The sequence below is a fragment of the Muntiacus reevesi genome, chromosome 12 (assembly GCF_963930625.1).
Source record: "Muntiacus reevesi chromosome 12, mMunRee1.1, whole genome shotgun sequence".
NCBI classification, from domain to species: Eukaryota; Metazoa; Chordata; class Mammalia; order Artiodactyla; family Cervidae; genus Muntiacus; species Muntiacus reevesi.
In genome coordinates, this window is record NC_089260.1 from 19,200,752 (window position 1) to 19,217,493 (window position 16,742).

The following is a 16,742-nucleotide window of genomic DNA, read 5'->3' on the forward strand; positions in this document are numbered from 1 at the left end:
TAAAAAGAATAACTTCTCTGTTTATTTGGTTTTATTCCTCAAAATGACTGTTGTGAGAAACCATGCTGGATCCATGCTGGATTACTGATGAGTGGGTTGTCCCTAGCCTCTACGATAAGGGGAATTCAATCTCAAGTGCGCAGAGCCTGTAAGAATGCAAACTCCTGGGCCCAGTTTAGTAGGCCTGGGGTGGGGCCTAGAATTCTGCATTTTTAAATAAACATCATGGGTAATTCTGAGGAAGGGAGCCATCCAACTACATGTTGAGAAATTCTAGAGAGGTTACGGCTGTGGCTTATAAACACAGAAATCAGCTGGACACCCAGCAGCTGCTACTCTCCTCCCGGCCAGAACTTTCCTGGAATTATATTCCAGGAAACTATTTATGTATCTATTTTTAAAATAACATTAAGGCTTTTTTCTCCTTGGTTATCAAGTTAATGCAGAGAACATACATAGCTCCATAATAATAATTTTTAAAAAAATCACTCATAATCTCTCCCAAGAAGGGAGGAGACTGTTAACATTATATTGACTCTTTTCTTCTGTGTCCATTTTTTAAATAAAGTTGACAACATATGGAATATATCATTTCATTTTTTCAATGTTTCAATTTTTTTTTCCTGGAAATATCATTTCTAAAAGCTATTTGCATCCCCTCATGTGGGAGGCGGCTTATTTTAATAACCATCCTTAACTGGTGGACGTTGACGTTGTTTCTAACAACACTGAGAAGACCTCTGTGCATTAAGTTTTATCAACATTTTTGATGCCTTTTTCCAGCTGGATTCCCAGTGGTACGTTGCTGGATGAAAGGATATGAGTGTTCCTGAGACCCCTGACAGGTGAAACTTGCTGTTTCAATCTGCCCCCTTGCTGGCACAGGGCAAGACACCCGTGTTGACTACCCTCTTGGCCTGTGCAGCAGCCCGCTTATCAAAGGCATCACTCTTACCACACGTTATGGCTGAACTGTTTTCCCTTAGAAGATATTGTGAAATCCTACCCCCACCCCCCACCAGTACCTGTGGATGTGACCTTATTTGGAAACAGGGTCTTTGCTGGTGTAAGCAAATTGAGAAGAGGCGATTAAAGGACTTCTCTGATGGTCCAGTGGCTGAGACTCCGTGATGCTAATGCAGGGGGCCTGGTTCAATCTCTGGTCAGGGAACTAGATCCCACATGCTGCAACTAAAGATCCTGTGTGCCACAACTAAGACCTGGTGGAGCCAAATAGGCGCTAGAGATAAAGAACTCGCCTGCCAATGCAGGAGATATAAGAGACGTGGGTTTGATCCCTGGATTAGGAAGATCCCCTGGAGGAGGGCATGTAAAGTCACTCCAGTATTCTTGCCTGAAGAATCCCATGGACAGAGGAGCCTGGCGGCTACAGTCCATAGGGTCACACACAGTTGGACACAACTGAAGTGACTTGGCATGCACAAATAAATAGAAATAAATACTTTTTAAAAAACCAAAGAAGAGGCTATTAGGGTGGGCCCTTATTCAGTGTGACTGGGGTTCTAATAAAGGGACCGCCATGTGAAGACGCAGACAGAATGCCATGTGCTAACAGAGGCAGAGATCGCAGTGATGTAGCTGCAGGCCAAGTAATGCCAAGGATTGCAGGAGGTGTTGAAAGAGCCTAATGAATACTTATTCATTGAGTCAAATCCAAGAGTTTGAAGAAAAAGTGCAGAGTTTATATGCCAGGTACCCTTGTGCCAGGTGAGATGTGACCCTGAGGGAAAACACTAAATCAGACCCTGCTCCAGTGGGTGATGGGTCCCAGAGCCTCATGCTGGGCCCTGGACTCGTGTGAGGGCCCTTCCTTGGAAGAGACAAGGAAGGATTCTACCCAGAGTCTCAGAGGGAGCAGGGCTCTGCTGATAACTCCAGCCTCTAGAATTCTGAGCAAATACATTTCTGTTGTTTTAAGACACCCAGTTTGTGGTTCCTTGGTTATGGAGTCCTAGGAGAATATACTATACAGTCTCTGGACTGGGGTCAGATGGGTCAGAAAGAGCTGAAAGCGAAAGTGTTAGTCACTCAGTCGTGTCTGACTCTGCAACCCCATGCACTGTAGCCTGCTAGGCTCCTCTGTCCTTGGGATTCTCCAGGCAAGAATACTGGACTAGGTTGCCATGTCCTCCTCCAGGGGGATCTTCCTGACCCAGGGATTGAAACTGGGTCTATCTGCATTGCAGGCAGATTCTTTACTGTCTGAGCCACCAGGGCAGCCCAGAAAGAGCTGAGGTGAGGTGCGAAGGACAGTTCTTACTCCCTCTCCCAATGGTGCCCAATGCAGCCCATCAATCTGTCCTTCCTGGGAACGTGATCTGCTCCCATTCACAGAAGCGACAGTCCAGGGCCCGGCGTGAGGCTCTGGGACCCATCACCAACTAGAGCAGGGTCTGATTTAGTGTTTTCCCTCAGGGTCACATCTCACCTGCCACAGGGGAACCCAGAATATAAATTTTGCACTTTTTCTTCAAACTCTTGGATTTGACTCAGTGAATAAGTATTCATTAGGTTCTTTCAACACCTCCTGCATTAAAGGCTCAAACATGCCAATGTCTGGGCAAAAGTCATCTTTGTTACTGACTAGGCTTCAGAATGATTCATTATCAGGTTTCTCTCAGGCCTGAAATCCACCATTGGCTGGCACCATTGTGCTGCTCTTAAATTCCTTACCTCTCCTAGAAATGTTGGTCTTCTTGCTCCAGTGGCTTCTGAAAAATAGCTCAACATTCTCTCAATTTGACTTCCTTGACCCTGTACAGAACCTAGACCTAAAGAACCCCAATGGAGAAGATTATACACTTAAGGAAGCTGTTACCCCCCAACAGCTAAAAACCATTTAATTTTTATTGGAGTACAGTTGATTTATAACGTTGTGATAGTTTCAGGTGTACACTGGGCACCCATGGGGCTGTCAATTACTTCCTCTGGTCCTCCAAAGAGCCCTAAGAAGCGGGTATAAGGATCTCTATTTTACAGGAGAAGAAACCTGGGCACAGACAGATCAGCAGATGGCCCAAGGTAGTCGAGCTTAGACACAGAAAAACCAGAGCTAGAACCGCATGTTCTCACACAGGGTCCCTGGCCCTCTGCTCCTCTGGTCGAGGACAACTGCAGAAGGTTAGCTTTTCAGTGGAGTGACAAATGCTACCTTGCAGTGCCAGATGTTTTGAGGACTTACGCCAAACCCTTTGAGGCAGGTGTTCCTAGTTTGGCTCGGTTTCCTCTCCAACTTCTCTGGCATGTGCAGTGATACAGAACTTGGTTACATGACTCCCTGAAAACAGACTGATCTCTGCCAATTCGTCTAATTTCATGTCTCACTTTCAATATATCCATTCCCCAAAAGTTGCGAGGAAAACGAGCCGTTCAAATGCATACGAGGAATCTCATATTCAACGACGTGCTTGAAAAACGTTTTGTGAAGGAAGGTAGGCCCTAGTTTATCTGTTGTAGGACTGCGAAATTTACACGACACGGTAGCCTCAGCTAGGGCCACCCGAGTTCCTGGGTGCACATGTACAGTCAATGGGCAGGTTGGCTTTAGTGAGGTACACTTAGGTCCCATCCACCCCCTGCTCAGAGACAGTGTTAGCCACCCAGTCGTGTCTGACTCTTTGTGACCCCATGGACTGTAGCCTGCCAGGCTCCTCTGTCCCTGGGATTCTCTAGGCAAGAGTACTGGAGTGGGTTGCCATTCCCTCCTCCAGGGGATCTTCCCGGCCCAGCGATGGAACCCGGGTCTCCTGCATTGCAGGCAGACTCCTTACCACCTGAACCACCAGAGAAGCCCATAGGGAAGGTTCTAAGGTTCTAAGGCTCTTCCTGCTGAGCAGCTTCCAGGGGTCCATAAGGTGAACAAGCCAGGGTCACAAAGGCTGAGCTGAATCGTGAGGCAAAGGGCTGTTGCTGCTGCTGCTAAGTCGCATCAGTCATGTCTGACTTTACGACCCCACAGACACAGCCCAACAGGCTCCTCTGTCCCTGGGATTCTCCAGGCAAGAATACTGGAGTGGGTTGCCATTTTCTTCTCCAATGCATGAAAGTGAAAAGTGAAAGTGAAGTCGCTCAGTCATGTCTGACTCTTAGCGACCCCATGGACTGTAGCCTACCAGGCTCCTCCGTCCAAGGGATTCTCCAGGCGAGAGTACTGGAGTGGGTTGCTATTGCCTTCTCTGGAGGCAAAGGGCAGGGTGGGTCAAAACCCAGGATGCAGCTCTCGAGAAGGCAGCAGACACAGCAAACAGGAAGCACCCTCAGACATGAAGGAGGCTGCCAGGCCGAGCCCGGGGCAGAAGAGGACGGAACTGACAGCTAATTCACTTCCTCATGCGTTCCACCGGGAGGGAGTTGCAAAGATGAAACTCTGAGCCTTCCCAGCAGGCCTCTGGGTAGAGAGGGAAGCTGAAGACAGCAAAACCTCTCTCTCTCAGGCCAAGCAGAGCGTGGGAAGGGTGACAGCGCAGGTGCCAAGGGCCACAGGCACGCAGATCAGGGAGTGGGAGAAAAGAGACTGACAGAGGTCGTGATAGCTGCCTCTCTGCCACACACATGAGAAAGCAGAATCTGAAACAGCGGAGGAGGCAGCCCCTACCAAGGGTGTTCTCAGCATGAAAAAAAAAAAAAGTGGAAGGTGGGGGTTGCAGTGTTTGTGGCTTCAGCATCCAGCCAGAGCACCCTGCTGCACCTGGCCTCAGCTCCCAGGATAAATCCCCCGGGGGTCCAGCCCACCAGAGGGTCCCCCGAAGGGCAACCACCCAGTGCCCAGGACCTTCTGCTCCTAACTAACAGCGCCCATGAGGACCCCCAGCCAGTCCTTCTGCTCTTGGATGCCACAGGGCCTCCGCGTCTTGTCCCACCTCAGCAAATGAGACCCCCTGGTTTCCCAAGAGCTGTCATTTTTACCTCTTCTACAGAGGTCTGGAGGACGGAACTTCCCAGGAATCTGGCTCAATGTGGTTTTGACCCGGCAGAAATGAGCCACCCACCTGCACACTTGGGAGAAGGCTGTGCACGAGGGGAAGGGGGCCGGGAGCTCTGCTCTGCCGGGGTCTGAAGGAGGGTCACACGGGGTGAGGCAGCTCACGTGGTCCTGGGAGGCCGCACTGACAGACAGCTCTGCGCAGATCCGGGCGGGTTCTGGGCACCCAGCTGTTGTGCTCCTGCCTGCAAGATGAGACCCGGGCACCCCCTCCCGGGGCTGGCATCACTTGCTGAGCCATGGCTTTGGAAAGAAGGGCAAGTCAAATTCCGGAAAGAGACTGAGAATGAATTCCAGCTGGAAGCCCCCCACCCACGGCAGTTGTGTAGGGTGGGGTGAGATGAGATGGACTGGGCGGGGAGGAAACCCAGGCGCCTGTGGAGGTCTGCTGCCTTTCCGTCTTCCTGGCTCCTCTCCATTCCTCCCTGTCTGCCAAGGGCAGGGCAAAGGGTCAGGGAACTTCTAGGTGCAAGCGGGTGCTCTTTAAAGGGTCTTTTGTCCTTGAGCAACCTAGAACCCTTGTGGCTCAGCTGGTAAAGAATCCGCCCGCCATGCAGGAGACCTGGGTTTGATCCCTGGGTTGGGAAGATCCCCTGGAGAAGGGAACAGCTCCCCACTCCAGTATTCTGGCCTGGAGAATTCCACAGACTGTATAGTCCATGGGGTCGCAAAGAGTGGGGCACCGCTGCTGAGCGACTTTCACTTTCACATCCTAGAACCACAGGAGGCAGCCTCTCAAAGTGGTTGCTGAACCCGGACAGTGGCAGACCATCGCCTTCAGAGGCTCCAGCTTCTTACCCAGAGCAAAAAAAGCCCAGACTCCACCTTCCTTCCTGCAGCTAATCCATTTTCTCTCCTCAGGATTTTGGCCTAGTACCTCAGGTAACAGGAAACTCACCTTTGCAAGGACCGCGGTTAGGTCCTTGGCAGGGTTAGGATTCTCCTTCCTTCTTTTTGTGTTTCCTTTCTTCTTCCTACCACTCCCCTCACCATCACTGGACGGCCACCCACCCTTTTTACTCAGCCTCTCAAATTCTTCGATCCTTGGACAGATATCCTCCTTGAGGTGGTGTGTGTGTGTGTGTGTGTGTGTGTGTGTGTGTGTGTGTGTGTGTGTGTGTGAGATGGAGGACTCTTCAGCCCCAGCCCCATCCCACCGCGGTCAGAGGAGGCAACTAGGTTAGGCCGGGGCATTTCTGCAAGGCCATCCCTGAGGAGGCAGGGCCGGCCCTCCGAGGCTCGGCCAGAACTGCTCCCATCAGAGGGATCTTGGGCCGCCTTCTCCAGACACGAAGGTCCCCGGCAGGCCTGGGGCCGAGCGTGTCCACCCGCGGCGCTTCTCCTCCCCCAGAAACGCGGCCTGGGGCCTTTCCCAGCAGCGGCCTCCCCCGCCCCCACCCTCCGCGAGCCACCCAGCCCGCGCCGGCTCCAGCACGTGGCTCTGGGCGCAGGTTTCCTCTCCGCCCGGGCCGCGCGGCAGGGTGGTTTTTGGTTTTCACCCTCTCGGTTCCCCCTCACCGCCCCCCGCACACTCTCCCCCCGTGACTTCTTGTAAAGAAGCCTCCGCTGGTCCCCACCCACCTCCGCCCTCCCGCGGCTGCCGGACCCAGCCGGCCCCCCTCCGCCTCCCCCGGAGGCAGCGCTTTCTCCCCGCCCCTGGCAGCGGGCTCGGCTTCGGAAACTGTTGACTCAGAGGGTGGCCGGGCGGCCAGCGTCTGATGTCAGCTTGGACTGGGGCCAGGAGCGGAGGGGCGCGGGGAGGAGGGCGCCGGTGGCGGGCGGGAGCCGGGGGTGGGGTGGGGAGGGCGCTGGAGGCGCGGAGCGGGGTCCATCCCGGGCCGGGGTCCATCGGGAGGAGCCCGATGCCCGGCGCGGGGCGCGGAGCGGGGTCCACCCGGGGCCGGTGGAGGTGGGGGTGAGGGGCCTGCGCTCGGCGTCCCGACTCGGCGCTGCGCGCTCGGGGACTGCGGCTGCCCGGGCGCCCGTGAGTCACGGTGCGTCACCGGAGCAGATGCCCCGGCGCGGCTGGAGGCTCCCGGGCTCCCGCTGACTCATCAGAAAGCCCTGCCGCGCGGCCCGGGAGGCGGGAGGCGGGAGGAGGGAGGTGGGGGGGCGGGAGGAGGGAGGTGGGGGGGCGGGAGGAGGGAGCGGCCGGCGGGGTCATCTGAGGCGCTCGGAGCCGGAAAACCCCAAGGAGGCGTCTGCGGCAGGGGGGGCTTTAGAGTGGGCGCGGCCGAGGGGAGCGGGGACCACTGGCAAGCTGCCGGCGTCACCTGCGGCGCGGGCCGGCGGCGGGCCACCGCAGGAAGGAACAAGGCCCCCACCGCCGGCACTGGGCGGGCCGCCTCCGGGACCCCCTCCCCTTCCGCGATCTGGCCATGCAGCGCGGGACCCCGGGGAGGGTGGGCTGCAGGAGCGGGCGGTTCCGCGTCACCAGTGCTGGCCCCCGACGTGGCGGGGTTCCACCCCCCTATCCTCTTTAAGACTTCGTGGAGGGAGGGCGGGGGTGTCTGTGGGAAGAGACCGCATCAGCACGCAGGCATCCACGCCCTCGTCCCCCGCCCCGCCTTCTCGACCCGCCCCTCCTCCGAGGAAGCGGCTCCGGGGCCGGGGACACCACGTGCTGGGTCAAGGTCTGGCTTCGGCCCTTTCCTGTCGCTGCCGGCTAACCACAAGGCCCCCCTGGAACTCAGGAAATAGAGCGGCCGGGCCACGGAACTAGCAGCAAGGGGCCTGAGCGGAGAGGGTTGGTCTGTGTGACTGTCCACCCTGCCTAGGAACAGGGACAACTTCTGTCGCATTCAGGAAACGCGTGCAGCCCCTCCAGGCAAGGCGCCCCCACCCCCAGGGCCAGGCGGGGCAGGAAGAAGCCACAGAGGGTCCCTGTGCCGACAGCACCCGCCCTTCCTGCATGCACAGCCTGGCCGGGGTGACAGCCGGGGAAGCGGGGCTGGGGGAGGTGGGGTGGGGGCCGGGAGACAGGCGCTTACAGAAGCCCCCGGGGAGGCTTCCTGGTGGAGCTGGCATGAGGGCAGGGACCTTGAAGAGAAATGATTTGAACAGATGGGAGAAAGGACATTCCAGACGGAAACAAATGCCTGGAACCAAAACCTGGAGGGGGAGACAGCGGGTGAGTTCTGGGAACAGCAAGCAATCCAGTTGGACTGGAAGAACAGAGGCTCCCAGAGCACCGAGGCCTGGCAGCGCAGAGGTGGATCTGGGAAGCAGGCCCCGTGGCCCAGAGGGGACCCGGAGCCGCGGGGTCCCGCCCTCTGCGCCCCCCCCCCCGGGGGGGCACCGAGTCATGCCAGTTCCCAGACGGATGGATTCTTTCCAAGAATTTGTCAGCCACAGCTGCAGGAGCCGTCCTGCCTTGGATGGCTTTTATTAGCTGGTCTCTAACGCAAATCCTCCTTTGTTCAGATTTCAAATACTTTCCTATTCTGTGCTTTGATCACACTCTGTATTGATTTCCCTCAGGATTTCTCAACCCGGACAGCACACTGAAATTACCTGGGGGTGCTTTAGAACACACAAATGTTGAAGCATGGGCCCCCTTCCCGCCAGGTGATTTCACTGGTCTGGGGTGTGGCCCAGGCATCAGCATTCTTTTACTGGGGAGCCAGGGGTGAGAACCGCTGATGTAGATGGTCACCATTGAGAGGGCCCAGACTCAGAGCAGGGGCCCCCAGGCCTGCAGACTTCCCAAGTCCAACAAGCCCTGAGAGCCACCCAGACAAAGATGTCCAGGAGCAGTGGACTCCCCTAGGCTGGAGTTGAAATGTGTTTCCCAAGCATCCACTCTGCAGCTGAGGCCAAAGTTTCCAACAGGAAGGGAGGGTGAGGCTTCTGTTTGTTTCCCAAGAGCCAACTGACCTTTCAAGCCAGTGATAAGCACTGGGGAACCTCACTGGTGGGAGGACCAGGCAGTGGATAGGAACTGTAGCCATTTCCTGCAGACAGCTCCACACAGCAGCTGGAAGGGGCCCTAGGTGGAGGAGGCACCACCTTCTGCAACACTCACTGGTCCTCAGAGGTGGAGGAAGATCCAGCTAAGGACAGACTGGGAATGCCCAGCAACAGGTCCTCTGCTTTCTTATGCACAAAAAGGAGGTAATGATTCCCACCTCCAAGGTTCTTGAGAACCTTGGGATAAATCACCCCAGCATGGGGCTAGTTTTCAGTAGGCATTCTTTTCTTCCTGTTTTGCTAGGAACTCACACATTGAGGGAAAATTTCCCTATCTGGGCCTCTCAGCTTTCTCAGCATGTCCACCCCCACCTCCCCAGAATTGGGGGAGGACTTTGAAACCATAGCTAAGGTCAGGGGTAAAGGAAGGTCAGGTTGAGGAGCTTGGCAGTGGCCCATCTCCTCCGAGGGAAATGACATCGATTAACAAGGGGGTGACCAACCGTCCTCTGCCGGGACTGAGAAGCAGATGTATAGCCTTGAGCCTGGGGAGGATCTACAGCTCCGGGAAGAATTTCCTGACAAAGGGCAACTTTGCCAAAAGGACACATGAGTCTGTGAAAGTGGGAGATTAATCCTGAGTACCCGACCCTGTCACCGCCAAGCAGTGTTGTGTTCCCATTTGACAGCTGAGAAAACCGAGGCCGAGTGACACTCAACCACTTGGTGAAGCAGCAACAGACAGCAAGTGGCAGAGAGCTGGGGCTGGAATCTGAAAGACCGGCAGTTAAATGTAGTGGGGCAAGTCCTCCCCGCCTTTTGATTCTAAGATCCTGGGATTTTTGAGTTTTTCATATCGAGGGTTGTTCACAATCAGAGTCCTAGAAAAGCCACACTTAAAAGACCGAGAGCTGAGGCATTTAACCCAAGGAGAAAGTGGATCATTGAAATGCTTATGCACTCTTCGATCTTTGAATCTTCACCATCGAGAAGAAAACTATGGAGGGTAACCAGTGTTGATTGGTCTCGATGTGAGCCTACTGGGAGGGAGGTGGATATCGACTTTTCCTTTTTTACAGATGAGGAAGCCGAGCAGGGCCGAGGCTGGGATCCGATGCTGGCTGGGAGCTGACAGCATAAATTCCTTCCCCGGTCCCTGAGGGTGGCCTGACCACCTACGGCGGACCGACTGGTGACCTGGCCGCCCTCCCGGGCCAGACTCTCCCCGCGGCGCGGCGGCCCGGGGCGCGGCGGGGCGGACTAGCCGCGGGAACGGAGGCGGCGCGCGCGCGCACACACGCGCCGAGGCGCAGGGCGGGGGCCGCGGGCGCCGGGAGGAGCGCACGTCCCTTCCCCCTCCCCTGGGAACCCGGCGCGCGGGGAGGGCTTGGCCGCTCCCCGCCCCGGCCGCCAGGTGCCCAGAAACCCGGCCTCCCGCCCCCGCGCCTGTTCCCGGCGCAGCCCGGGTCTCGGCGGTCACGTCTCCCCATCCGGCTCCAAAGTACGAGGCAGCCCGCAGCCCGGCCGACCCCGCGGAGGGGCGGGGGCAGGGGAAGGGCGGCGCCGGGGGCGGAGGGGGGCCGACGGCTGGGGCGCGCGGGGCCCCCTCCACCCTCCCCCGCGGCGCGGGCGGGTGTTTCCAGGAGCCCGGCCCGGCCCGGCCCTGGGGGCGAGGCGCGGGCGAGGTCGCCGCAGCAAGGCCGCCGCCCGACTGGGGCGGGAGGCGGGGCGAGGTAGAGAGGCCCGGCGGGGGAAGCCGGGAGACCGCGCCTCCCGAGCGGCGCGCGGGCCGGTGTTGCTGGGGAGGAAAGCGCGGCCGCGGCCCCTCCCGGAGCTTCGCGGTCGCGGCGCCCTCTGCTGCTGCAGCTTCAGAACTGCAGCGAGCCTCCTGCCCGAATCTACAGCTATGGCGCGGCGACTGCGGAGGGGGAAGGCGGATCTGGTCTAGTTCACTGATAATGCTGGTTAATTAAAGATCACCATTCTCTTAAAGAGAATGGACTATAAAGAAAGCTGAGCGCCGAAGAATTGGGGCTTTTGAACTGTGGTGTTGGAGAAGACGCTTGAGAGTCCCTTGGACTGCAAGGAGATCCAACCAGTCCATCCTAAAGGAGATCAGTCTTGAATATTCATTGGAGGGACTGATGTTGAAGCTGAAACTCCAGTACTTTGGCCACCTGATGCAAAGAGCTGACTCATTTGAAAAGACCCTGATACTGGGAAGACTGAGGGCAGGAGGAGAAGGGGACGACAGAAGATGAGATGGTTAGATGGCATAACTGACTCAATGGACATGAGTTTGAGTAAACTCCAGGACTTGGTGATGGACAGGGAGGCCTGACGTGCTGCTGTCCATGGGGTAGCAAAGAGTCGGACACGACTGAGCAACTGAACTGAACTAATTCTCTTTAAAAAAAAAACAAAAAAAACCACAACTAATTCAAAAACGAGTCCTGAGCACTGGAGGCAATTTTGGAAACGTGGAGAAGAAACAAAAATATACTCACATTGCCTGGATCAAGAAACGCTCTTACAATTTTACTGTCTGCCCTTTCAGAGCCTCTCTCTGCTAATCTGTGTGCACATCCTTCATAGAATTTTCAAAATACAGTTTGTCAGCTTTGTGAACATATAGGGTTTGTGTTATTCACTGTACTCTCCTCAGTGTCTAGGAAATTGTTTAGCAGTGTTCTGGGTGCTCAAAAACCAAGAGTTGTTTCTACCAACATGCGATTATGTTTTTCACACTTTCAGGATCTTCATTTTTAGCATGCTTACGTTTTCTTGTACGCTCCCCTGAGTAGTAAAAGATTGATGATAAAATGGTCCACTAGCCCCCTTCTAGAATCTGAAGGAATGTGTTTGGAATTTAGATTTTTCACAGAATACATATAAAGTAACTGCACCACCTCCACCACTAGCTGTGGGCTCTGGAACAACACCCTGTAATCAAACACACCACATTCCTACAGCAAAAAGGGTAAATAAAGACTATAAACATTTTCACGTCCCTTCTGTCAGGTTATGAGGCCAAATGAGTTTACACCAAACTAAACAAAAAACTGAGTTTCCAGAACATTTTGAATTTGAAGAGACTGCACTAAAGTCTAGGACACAAGGGTTTGGAGATGTGAGTCTCTGCTGTGAGCCTGTGTTTTCTCATGTGTTTCAGTCTGTTACACACTGCATGCTCAGTGTGTGTGTGTGTGTGTGCACGCGCGCGTGCGTTCAGTCACTTCAGTCATATCCGACTTGTCACACCATGGACTGTAGGCCAACCAGCACCTCTGTCCGTGGGACTCTCCAGGCAAGAATACTGGAGTAGGTTGCCATGCCCTCCTGCAGGGGATCTTCCCAACCCAGGGATCGAACCCACGTCTCTTATGACTCCTGCATTGGCAGGCAGGTTCTTTACCACTGGTTACCTCAGTAACCTCAGGAAAAACTGAGAGGCCAGCTGATAGGATGTGAGTGAACAAGGGGCGCTGTGTGGAAGGGTGAGATATGGTTGGGTTAGACTTTTGGGTGTGGTCACACCTGCTTCTCCAGGCTGCCACCTTCAAACCAATGGATGTCACCACTTGTGTGCGTGCCTTTGTTTCTTCCTAGATTCACTTTCAGGGCCACATTCATCCCACTGAACCCCGCCTGGGGAGTTTGGAAGAGAGCCAAATTCCCCACAAACTCCCCCACCCACCTGAAGCAGTACCATGACCAAAAGGTCCCAACAGTAATGTCCCCAGGAGGGCACGGGAACCGAGGCGTTCGTCGGTTAAGTCTTTGGTTGTGCTGTTATCACCTGCGCAGACCGTATGCGGCCTCTGGGCTGGGCCTCTCTCTGAGCTCCAGACTGAAGACCCAGCCTCCTACTGCTATCCCCACCCCAGAGTTGCCTCAAATGCCACACGTCCAAGACCACACTCAGAAACCTCCCCTCAAAACCTGGTCCTCTTCTCTGGGGACCCACGGTCAGTGACCAAACCCGTCATGCAGCCACACAAGCTGGAGACGCAGTGCCTCTTCCATCTCCCCCATCCGTATCCAGCCCTGTGCCCTTCTGCCTCTGAAACAGCCCTCCACTGCACCGCCACCCTCTGGGCCCAATGCCAGAGCCTCATCAAGCTGCCACTGTCAATTCTTGCCCTCCCTCAGGTCCTTTCTCCAGAATGAAGCCAGACAAATCCCTCTGAAACACAGTCAGTTACTTTACGCACACCCCCAGGAGCAGCTCCAAGATTCATGGCCTCACTTAGGATTTCTGCCAAATCATTTGATGTCTCTAAAACACACCCCACCCCTAGCTATAAAAACGGTAATGCCACCTCCCTATTTCATAGGATAAAAATAGAAATCCATAAAAAGGCCTGCAGAGCCCTGCTTGGGCTGGCCCTGTCCTGCACCAAGCTTGTGCTCTGAGTCTCTCCAGGGAAACTGGCCTTCTTCCTTAGCCCGTGAATTTCCATCTCCTGGACTTTGGTACTTGCCGTTCCCCTTGTCTGGAACATTCTCCCTCCATCTCTTTACCTATGTAAAGAGGCAGGTTCCCTCTTTGTTCACATCTCACTGCACCTGTCATTTCACCAGGAAATCTGACCGAGCCATGTTCTTCATCATATGCTCTTTAGCATCAGTGCTGCTCCCTCAAAGCTGAGGCTCTTTTGTGTAGTCTTATGTGTATTTGTTGATTACGTCAGGACACAGTCCTGTTTGGTTTGCCCACCGCGGTGTTCCCAGCACCTCACCTGGTGCCTGGGATAAAATAAGTGCTTCCGTGAATTCGTGTGTTCCATGAATCCACTTCCTGTCTGCTCACCCATCCTGGGACAAGCCCAGGAAGAAGAACCGGAAGCACAAAAAGGAGGGGGGTGTTTGTGAGTTCCTTCACCCACCCTGCAAAGAGCTTCTGGTATATGCCACACTCTGGGAATATGAAAAAGATACACCCATGTCCTCAAGCGCTACTGGAAGATGGCAGACTGAGAAACCAGCAAACCAAGTGCCTTCAAGATCTTAACTTTAAGTCCTAACAACTGACCCATGGATCTAGCAAAGCCATAGCCCCACAGGGAATGCTCACCAAAGAAAAATAGATTCCTTCTTTGAACCTGAACCAATCAACAGTCCCTTATGTCCTCACCTACCAGCCCTAATCATTCCCTGTTTTTCCAGCTGACCTCCACCACCTGGTCCTACAAGAAGCCCACCCTGACTTCAAAGACCGAGAGGTTCCAACGCCTTGCCTGGTGTGTGGGCTTCTTGGATGCATCCGACTAAGTAAACTTGGCTTCGTGTGACATAGGCATGTCATTGGTGGGCCTGACACCCCCAACTTGAAGGAAAAAGCCGCATTCAAAATCTTAAGAACCACATTTCTTGAGCATCTAGATGTTCCAGCCTTTGGTTGTATTGTCTCACACCCAGGAACAAGGGTTCCCCCTTGGTCTAAGAGTTGTCATAGTAACTTGTTAGTGGGCGCAGCTCCAGCGGTTGTCATGGTAACTGCAAACCTGTACTTTGTTTGGGATCTGTGGTGGCAAAAACTCATGCTAATAAGGGTGGGTGGATGGAGGTGGGGAGGGAAAGTGAGGGAGAATCCTCTTCTCCTCCTGCCTCCCACCCCTCCAACCTCAAAACCCACCGTGGCAGTGTAAAGGACAGAGAGGCGGAGGCTTGTGTGACGTTCAGAAACACGACAGAACAGACGAACTTAATAGCCACGTGAAATCGGCTAAGAAAACGGAAAAGCAATTGCTTGCTGCAACGTCGAGGTGCTGCGAGCAATGATGATCCACGAGCGCCATCTAGTGGGAATAGCGGCCATTGCCGCCCAACCCCTGAGCCCTCCTTGAGTGGCAGCTGCGTGAGATGCCTGCTCGGTTCCCACCAACCGGGAAGGCCCGCCACCTGCATCTGGGCCCTTGCTAGAAAAAAACATTTTGAGCTTAATGGCCCCTGGCGTTGTGCTCTACACTGTGAAAAGAAAACCTCACCCATATCCTGCGGATGCTTTGAATTTTGTTAACAGTTCTAAAATTTGAATTTAAAGTGTTTCCTTTTTAACGGCTGACTTGCTAGGAACCTAAGAGACAAAGTGGAGTCAGACCTTACCAGGACCAAAAGTGGTGATCACTTTTGGATTAACCTAACCTCTGCTTTATCTAAAGTTGTTTAATTATTTAGAGTTGTTTCCCAGTTTTTTGCCATATTATTGCTTATTTTTTTGGCTGCTTGGGGTCTCCTTTGCTGTGCATGGGCTTTATCTAGTTGCAGCAAGAGGGGGCTACTATCTAGTTGTAGTGCACAGGCTTCTCGTTGCAGAGACGGGCTCGAGAGCGTGGGCTCAGTAGCTGTGGCACATAGACTCGGTTGCCCCGTGGCACGTGGAATCTCCCCCAATCACGGATCGAATCCGAGTCCCCTGCTTTGACAGGTGGATTCTTAACCACTGGACTGCCAGGGAAGTCCCTCTAGTTTCTATTTTATATGAAGGATATTTCAAAGAATTTTTGGAAGAAGGTGGAGTCATCAGTAATTCCACGCAGTCTCCATTACCAGAACATCTTATCCAGGAGTCATCAGGAGTGAGAGGATTTTGAGCCCCAGGGAGATTCAACAAGCAGGATCCCAGGAGACACAATGGCAAACACATGCTTAAACTTTACCACATGCTGAGCACTTTTCTCAGTACTTTAAAGGTAAAAGCTCAGTTCAGTTCAGTTCAGTCGCTCAGTCGTGTCCGACTCTTTGCGACCCCATGGACAGCAGCATGCCAGGCCTCCCTGTCCATCACCAAGTCCTGGAGTTTACTCAAACTCATGTTCATTGAGTCGGTGATGCCATCCAACCATCTCATCCTCTGTCATCCCCTTCTCCTCCCACCTTCAATCTTTCCCAGCATCAGGGTCTTTTCCAATGAGTCAGCTCTTCGCATCAGGTGGCCAAAGTATTGGGAGTTTCAGCTTCCGCATCAGTCCTTCCAATGAAAATTCAGGACTGATCTCCTTTAGGATGGACTGGTTGGATCTCCTTGCAGTCCAAGGGACTCTCAAGAGTCTTCTCCAACACCACAGTTCAAAAGCACCAATTCTTCGGCACTCAGCTTTCTTTATAGTCCAACTCTCACATCCATACATGACTACTGGATAAACCATAGCCTTGACTAGACAGACATTTGTTGGCAAAGTAATGTCTCTACTTTTTACCATGCTGTCTAGGTTGGTCATAACTTTCCTTCCAAGGAGCAAGCATCTTTTACTTTAAAGGTGAAAGCTCACTGAATCTTGTATTTTTTATAGGTGAAGACATGAAGCTCAGAGTGTGAGTGCAATTTGTTTTACATCAATACATGGAAGAGGTAACTGAGGATCAGAGAGGTTAAATAACTCGTCCAGGGTCACACAGCTAGTAAGTGGTAGAAATGGAGTTCGGACGCCTCAAGTCCATGTTCTTAACCACTAGGCTCGACTGCGGCTTCATGAACTCTGAGTCAGGCAGTAGGCAAGGCCAGCAAGCAGAAAAGCAGCTCTGTTGCAAGGTCACAGGCTGGAGGAGGAAGCGGCAGAGAGCTGGGGAGCTGTGCGGCACTGAACCACCTGCGGTTGCTTGGTGTGTAGTCGGGGTTGTGTGAATATTACAAGGTTGTGGACTCCTGCCCAGCCCAGCATGCTGGATGAGGGATATGGGGTACCCTGGAGGGTCAGACCACTTACTGTAGCAGGCCTGAAGATTGAGTGGGGGCTGGCCTCACTCTCATGAGTTGAAAGGCTCTAGGACGCCTCCTGGATTGAAAGTGCCACCTGGGCTAGGGTTTGGGGATATTTTGTTTACTGTC